Genomic DNA, 8,120 nt, shown 5'->3' with positions numbered 1-8,120 from the left:
ATAAGGCAACCCACCCAAACCCCCCGAAAGCTGTTCTGTTATCTCTAAACATTAACATTAAATATTCACATCATAACTCGACCCCGTGCAGTAGGGCAAACTCACTCGCATGGGGGAAAGGATTACAGACTACCTGTACTGCTGCCGCAACTCTGCGGCCATTCCAACAACATCCACATACATTCCAGCAACATCCTATTATAGGACACAGTGGGCTTAAATACACCCATTTAATAGCATGTTGGACCTTCTTTGGCCTCCAGAACTGCAGCAATTCTTTCTGGCATAGTTTCCACTATGTGCTGAAAATACTCTGCAGGAATCTTGGTCCAATCTTCATAGGATATTTTCTCTGAAATTACATGGAGGGACTGACATGTTCTAAACTGCCTGTTATACTCTTACAGCCGCTTTGAAATACAAAAAAAACATATTTATCTTCCACTCCACTCAAGGATGGCCACACTTGGAATTTCCCTTGGCACATTTAAAACATTGTGTGAGCCAGATAGCTTCTGTTTTCAACCTTCCAATGCTCTGAGTATTAGTGTTCTATGCATATGAGATGCTTCAACACGTCCATGCGTGTTGTAAAGAAACACAGTGTAAGCAGTATTAATGAAAGTGCATCTCTACCTCAAACTCACCAGTGTAACAATTATAGTTTGTGAAATCTAATTTTAAATGGCGATCAGCCTTCTTAACAAATAAGCAGAACTCACCTTGTTAAGTGTTTGTGTTTGTTTGTTTGTGTGTGTGTGTGTGTGTGTGTGTGTAGTTTTAAGCATAGCAAGGCACTTCAGGGTTGCCAGGTGGAGCCTTCCTGAAGACCCTGATACTGAAACAGCATTAAAAGCTGCAATGGCACTGTAGTTGTATTTATCTGCACTAATACAGCTTTGAACTATTGCACTCTTACATACAGTAAGTTTCTATGTACCGGTGTACATTTCTGTGTACCTTTAGTAACTAAAGGGATTCTATTCTAATATTACAAGTGCTAGAAGTGCTGAAACTCAAAACAGTGAAGAAACCAGTGGAGCTTAATGACTGGTCAGATGAAGAGAGTGAAGTGAGGAGTTTCCTTCAGTGTCTGCCATGTCCCAGCTGAGGTGAGTGTGAAGCTTTTATTGGTACTATAGGAGTTGTGTTTAACTTTGAAACTGATGGTGTCACAGCCATTTGTGGCCGAGAGTCTAGAAGAGCATAATTGGCTGTACTCTTAGGGAGAGAGGGAGTGGCATACGCTCTCTCCCCTGTCAATTACAGAGACACCGTGCAATCAAGGGCGTCTATAAGTTCACGCGTCAGAAGGGGGAGGAAAAGACTATTTTCTGAGTACTTAGAATAACATTCCGTATTTTTTGGAGAACATTTTCTAGAGTGTTTTCATGTAGAGAGAGAAATGAGTGGCTAAATTGTCAGAAACATTAAGGAGACAAATGGGGAATATATAACAGCTCTTTCCATGTGTTAGTGACACCAGCGTTCCCTCTTTTCCCAGATGGTAAAAAAGAGCCCTGACTCTTGCAAACTTCATTTTTTTGTAGAACAAAGAGAAAGATGAATAACTCGCTTTATGGCCTTTTTCCACTCATGCATACCAAGTCCAGTATGCATCCAAACATTGTCAGAATAGTAGGAGTGCAGACTTTGAAAAATGGTCTTCTCATGTAAATTCAGCAGCTTTGTCCCTGGTTGTCTAGTGGTTAGGATTCGGCGCTTTCACCCCCGCGGCCCGGGTTCGATTCCCGGTCAGGGAAAAACCTCTTTTTATGCTCATATAAAACGACAGATTCTGCATTAAAACATAAAGTTTGTGTGAGTTGGAGTTGAGCCGACAGCCAAAGGATGACAGTTTTAACTTCTACTCTACCAACTGAGTTATTGAAAGCGACATGCAAGTAATCCCACATGTCCAAACACCAGTATGTTGGCAAGAAACACAGCCAGTTTTGGATGTTTCAATTGTTAAGTTCATTTGACACAAAGAAGAAAGATCGCATTGTATAAGTTGTTCAGCTACAAACAGATATATCTTTTGATGACATTTGGAATCATACTGGACTTTGTGTACATGAATGGAGAAAGGCCATAAATGGTTAGAATAACATTCAGTGCTTTTGGAGAAAAGTTTCGAGAGTTTTGTCATGTAGTGAGAGAAATGAGTGGCTGAAATATCAGGCATTAAAAGTGCAATTTGCACTCAGGGAAAGAAAATTGCTTTCATGTGGACCGCATTGAGATATCGATCTGCCTGTGAAACAAAACACCTCTTAAGAGGCTAGATTTGTGCTCTCAAGCTGCGATGGTGGTTTTCTCATGGCTTCTAAAAGAAGAGGCTGTGGTCAGGGTGGAGTGAGTCTTTGATAACCAAGATTGTTGTTGTTTTGGCCTTCGAATAGACAATGGCATTACCCAGTGTCAGGTCTTTCTCAGTAAACTGCAGAGAATGATATAGAGGGCAAGAAATGGTCAAGCAAAGTTTTATTGGGTGTGTGTCTATAAAAAACACTACAGCTCTCTGATACATTTTTGGTTCAAGATTTAATCATCATGCAAATGATTGTGATTAATGCTTTGTCTGTTTAATTCAAATATTATACTATAAACCTAATATTTTAATAGGGTTGGCAACTTTCTAGTTCCGATTACTACATGTGTGTGAAGTACAGGTGCTGTAGCTATACGGTATACAATTGTCCACAGTAGCCTAATTATAATATATACAACCAAAAATCCATCTAAAATAAACACCAGAAACCTGGACTAAGGGTAATGTACATAAGTACATTAAATCTAGGTAGGACTGCTCAATAGCTAGGATAACAGCAGAACAATTGTCCCGCCGTATAAGCAAAATGAGAGCCTGCTAAGGCCGCCAAGAGGGTGCCAAAGACCATGTATTTATTTCTATTTGTTTTTTACCTATGTTATGTCAGTGGCAGCTCAGATTTCTGCATAGGGCCCCACACAGGCTTGGGCCAGCCCTGGTATCACAGTGTCGTGCACTGGAAAACCATCAAGCCTGTTGACTATGCTACCAGTGTTGTTCATGTAACTGTGCAAATAAACTGCAAACACAATTACTTTTAGAAGTATCATCCAGTTTCTTTTCACAATTGCCAAAATGTAATGAATCACAGCCAGTGTTCTAAAACAGACCTGGAATGTATTCCTGGTTGATGTGCCCTGTTTCTAGTTCCAAAAAAAAAAAAAAAAAAAAAAAATTGGTGGATGAATTTTCAATGAAAGTGCTTCACTCAGCAGCCATTAATGATTCTTATATCCAGTATGAATAAATTGAAATTCCTATCCTTGTATCAGGTGCAGCAATTATGTGTAACAATTGTGAAGCAAAAAAGCAATAGCAACATTTTAATATAACAATATAGGTAATATAGAACTTGATCTAATGATATTAATTAGGCTATGCAAATAACACAACTACTTCGGTAGCAGATCATTCATGCCTGTTGAATAGGCAGTTTTCTGCTTTGCAGATACTTGAAATATTTTACTAATCTTTCCCCAAATCCAGTAGGAGCTGCCTTTTACATTAACATGCCAGGATACACGCTGACTGGATGTTTAATCTTTCTAATGGGTAAGCTATATTCTTATAGTCAAGAAAGATATTTTTTAATTATTAATCAGTTAAGGAAGTCAAGCTATTGCATTTTGCTGAGATGAAGGAATATTGCATAACCCTGTACTGGCCAAATAATTAGATTTGATGTTCTATTTTGTGGATTAATCCCATAACTGAATTATTCACATGGTTTTATAGCCATGGTTAATACTTGCTGTCAAAATGCTGAGGTTCATAAGAACCTCTTTCCTTCATAAGGAAGCTTCCTGTTTTTGAAACAGGTAGTTTCAGCATACTAGCTCTTACTGCTCTCTATCTGTTTAACAAATGTTTTGTTGGATTTAACTACTTTCTACCTGGAAACTGGCAACTTCCATGGAAAACTATTTTATCATCACAAACTATATCTAAGGAACTACCACAAACATAAGTAATGTTAACATTTTGCTTTTTCATCATGACTTATGTTCTGTTTCAGAGCACTGAATGCAGCATGTTTATTCTTCGTCATTAGTGGCAGTTTTATCTGTGAGAAGTGTAGATGAATTGCTAGTCTGACAGACAGTACGCATCCAGACAGCAAGGCGAAAGGGTGACGTTACGGCAAAGTAGACGAGCTTCCACCAGCTCATGGGACCACTACACATCCCCAACATTAAGTAACAAAATCCCAGAGACCTTCTGCCTGTACTGGCCAGACTTCAGATCAGAAGGTGAGAGAATACAGTCATGTGTTGTGTGGCTCAGATTGTTCACACAGTTAGTAACAGTCCAAACACTTTAATTATACTGTACAGCATGAGACCTGGAAATGTGTGTCTGTGTTTTTGTGTGTGTGTGTGTGTCTTCTCCCCAGGCTGAGCTCCAGCTTTGTACTGTCCATCATCAGAGAGATCTATCAGACTGGCTCTGCTCACTGTGTGTCCAGCTTGTTGAATTCAGCAGAGAACTGCATCAACCTGAACAGCAGAGAGCTGGACTCTGTCCACTGTGCTGCCCTGCGCTTCACCCTCCAGCACTGCACAGCAGTCTCTCTCAGCCTGCTTTTCACCTCCATACCAAAGGCGGAGCTGGAGAGCATTGAGCCACTGCTCTAACACGTCTCCCGTCTCAGGCTTGAACTTTTCTCACAATCAGAATTTTAACACAGAACTGGTCTGTTTAGGGAGTGTTATATAAACGTTTATGTACGTTTATGTGTTTTTCATGAGTTTCCTCAAAAGTCATTTTGTGCCAGCATCATTTAGGTTTTATTGAGACTCCTGTCAGGTAATCAGCAATATCCATGGATATTTACTTCAGAATAAAATTAAATTTAGGTGAAATATTTATATTAACCTGAAATTAACTGCCCTGCCACTGTCTGTGTGTGTTTTGTTTTCTCCGTGTTGACAGGCTGCTGTTGCTGAGGCTGCTCCACTGCTACAGTGTCTCTGAACTACAGCAGGGGGCAGCAGCAACAGATCTGCTCCTCGCTCTGCAGCACAGACTGGATTTCTCCTGCTGCTCTGCTCTGGACCTCACAGCAGACACACAGAAACACACACTGACTCTGAGCACTGAGGACTGCAGAGTCGTCTCCATGGTCATCCAGAGAGTGAGCTCTCACACACACACACACACAGCTCACTCTACACGGCTGTGAGGGCAACTCTTCCCCATTTTACACACAGTCACCCTTCAGTAAGCCACTGACTCAACACCACACAAACTAGGGAAGCATTCTGGAAAAGGGAAAAGAATTTTATCATTTGAAACAAAATGTGTGTAAATAGCATTAATGTTAGTAGTTATGTGAGTGTGTTAGTGTTTTGTGACTCTACATGTTGGAGAATGTTGAGTGTGTTCAGCAGCAATAAAGCCATGCTGCTCCAGTTCCTGTCTCTTCTCTGTGTGGGGACTGATGTGGAGTGTGTGAGACGCGCTGTGGCTCTCTCCCGGGCTCTGGGTAAGATGGTGATCCTCAGTCAGACCCGGCTGGACCAGCAGGCCTGTAGGTCACTGGCACTGTTTCTGGAACATTCTGAAGGGCTGTCAGAACTGGACCTTAGCCACTGTCAGCTCACTAACCACTGCCTGCAGATGCTGTTCGCACACCAGCACAAAGCCCACATCCTGGAGTGAGTGGACAAGAGGGAGGAGGGATGTGTAGAGAGTCTTGATTGTTGAGTGCACAGTGAGCACTAACATAGATATAACACATTTTACTCTTTTTCTCACAATTTAACACAAAATCCGGCAGGGTGACTGAACATAGAAGCTGTGCGTGTTCATTGTAAAGCATTGTATGTTCCTTGAAAGGCTCTATATAAATTTAACTTTGCTCATTCAGTCATATCCTGTGTTCCTTCAAGGACTTTATTTTTCAAAAGCAAACAGCAAAAAGCTTGATTTTCTTGGTGATTTTATTTGGAAATGACGACCTCTCTCACTGGCTGCCTGGATCACTGATCACTGCCTGTACTTGGCAGGATGGATCTCTGTGGTCTACAGAATATCCAGACTGCTTGTAGAAACACATGTTCTCATTAAAAAGAGAAATAAGGCATAACAGACTCATTATGATTTACAGTTTCATGCCTGATAGATAACAAGTCATGTGTACAAGAACTGAAAGAAATGATATTTTGTTTAAAATGTCAAAATGCATAATTATCTGGCCATTAATGACTCAGGTCCACTGACACAAATATACTATTTATTGCTTTGCTTATTCATTCATTTGCTAATTCAATCATTCGTTTATTAATTCATTCGTTCATTACTTTAATTCATTGATATATAAATCTACAGGTGTTTGTACTACTACACGGTGATTTAGTAGAGGGAGGTGTGTTTGGGAATCCTGAACAATGTGGTAATTATAATCCATCTAATTTCAACCTCAGTCACAATGACATCACTGATGTGTCAGCAAAGAGGATCTATGATACTTTCTCCACCAACAACAATATTCACACTGTGAGGTAACTGTGTGTGTGTGTGTGTGTGTGTGTTTAGGCATTTAAAATAAGGCTGTATTTATTTGAGTTTAAAATTTCAAATTTAAAAGCCTATTTTGATTTTATAGGCTCTTCAACAACAGAATTACAGGCATACAAATCTTCCTCTCAGACAAGTGCTTTGAAGTCTGGTGATGTTGATGTGTTGTTGGCACTGTAATGATGAGATTTGATTTTTCTAGATTATTGGGACTATCCAAATTATATTTTTGTTTTAAGTGAAAAAATGTAATGATTAAAAAACAAATTTTAGTTATCTTATACATTTTAAGATTACATATAAAAATCAAATACTCAAAATTTATTTATAAAGTACTTTTTAAAATTGTATTTTATTTTATTTTATTTTATTTACAACAGGTGCTATTACAAAGCAGCTTTTCAAATGTCCAAGTCCAAGCCCCCAGTAAGCAAGCCAAGGGTGACAGTGGCAAGGAAAAGCTCCCTAGAGCATGAGGAAGAAACGTCGAGAGGAACCAAGACTCAAAGGGGGTCCCATCCTCCTCTGGCTGTTTAAAGAGAGACATAAATTAAAAAATGAAATAAGCATTTAATGTTTAGTCCAACTTTCTGGAGGTTCTAGACTTGTGTGCATGTGTCCGAGACCCAAGTCGCAAGAGAACGTCCATTAAGGGCAACAGAGAGTAGCTGGTTGGGGAGGAGGTGGTGTGGGCTACAACAGGGGACATCAGGGGATGATGGGAGTAGCCAAGGCATCTGAGACAGGATGAGGCTCAGTAACATCACAACATCAGGGGTAGGTGTACCTCGGCAGAGTCCACTATCAGTCCAGTGTATTAGAGCAATGATGTTTGATTCCTACTCAAAGAACATGTGATATTTCCAACATTCACTTTAGGTATCAATGAAGTTGTGACATCAAGCAAAGGAGAACAGTGAGACATGAGTAGACAAGCACAAGTTGGACCTATTAGGGACAATGAAACAAAACCTGAAGACAAGAAAACAGAAATGAAAGCCTGAGTGAGCTGAACTGAACTGAATCAAACTCCTACCGCTATATGGACTTAGCTCTGTAATATAGTTGAAACTGTAAGTTGCTATAGATAAGCGTGTCTGCCAGATGTCTGCTCACATTAAGCAGTGCAGTTGTGCAGTGTGAACATGACATCTGTCTTTTACAGCAAAATCTAATTATTTTATTATTCTTTAAATGTCTTTAAATGTCTTCATGGTCTAGCAACTCATAATGGCATTAGCACTTGAAAGCAAAAAAACAGAAAAAAAAAACAAACCAACAGCAAAACAAAAACATCTCAAAACACACTTATTGCATTGAGTTCTGTTTAGATGACTTTTGATTTTATATTAACACATCTACTGTTATCTATTTACCTTTTCCTTTTATCATTATATATGTCATTTTATTTTTTATCCTTTGTGCAATTAGTCTCTTCTCAATGCGTTTTATTTTTTGTGTGCAGAGAGAAGGGGTAAGAAGATGCATATACAGAGGTCTGGACTAGCCGTGCTGTCAAAGGTTAGGGGAAATGAAATAAATAAAT

At 39.5% G+C, this 8,120-nt stretch overlaps 1 non-coding gene across 1 annotated transcript; it reads left to right on the top strand.

Annotated features, from left to right (window-relative positions):
* The first annotated feature begins 1,691 nt into the window (after positions 1 to 1,691).
* Positions 1,692 to 1,763, top strand: trnae-uuc (transfer RNA glutamic acid (anticodon UUC)). Its single transcript has one exon. It is a non-coding gene; the product is annotated as a tRNA-Glu (tRNA).
* The last annotated feature ends 6,357 nt before the right edge of the window (positions 1,764 to 8,120 follow it).

This window comes from Electrophorus electricus, unplaced genomic scaffold, assembly GCF_041902795.1.
Source record: "Electrophorus electricus isolate QZ-2024a unplaced genomic scaffold, ASM4190279v1 Scaffold46, whole genome shotgun sequence".
NCBI lineage: Eukaryota > Metazoa > Chordata > Actinopteri > Gymnotiformes > Gymnotidae > Electrophorus > Electrophorus electricus.
Note: the sequence above shows the minus strand (reverse complement) of the source record. Positions and strands in the feature narration are given on the sequence as shown.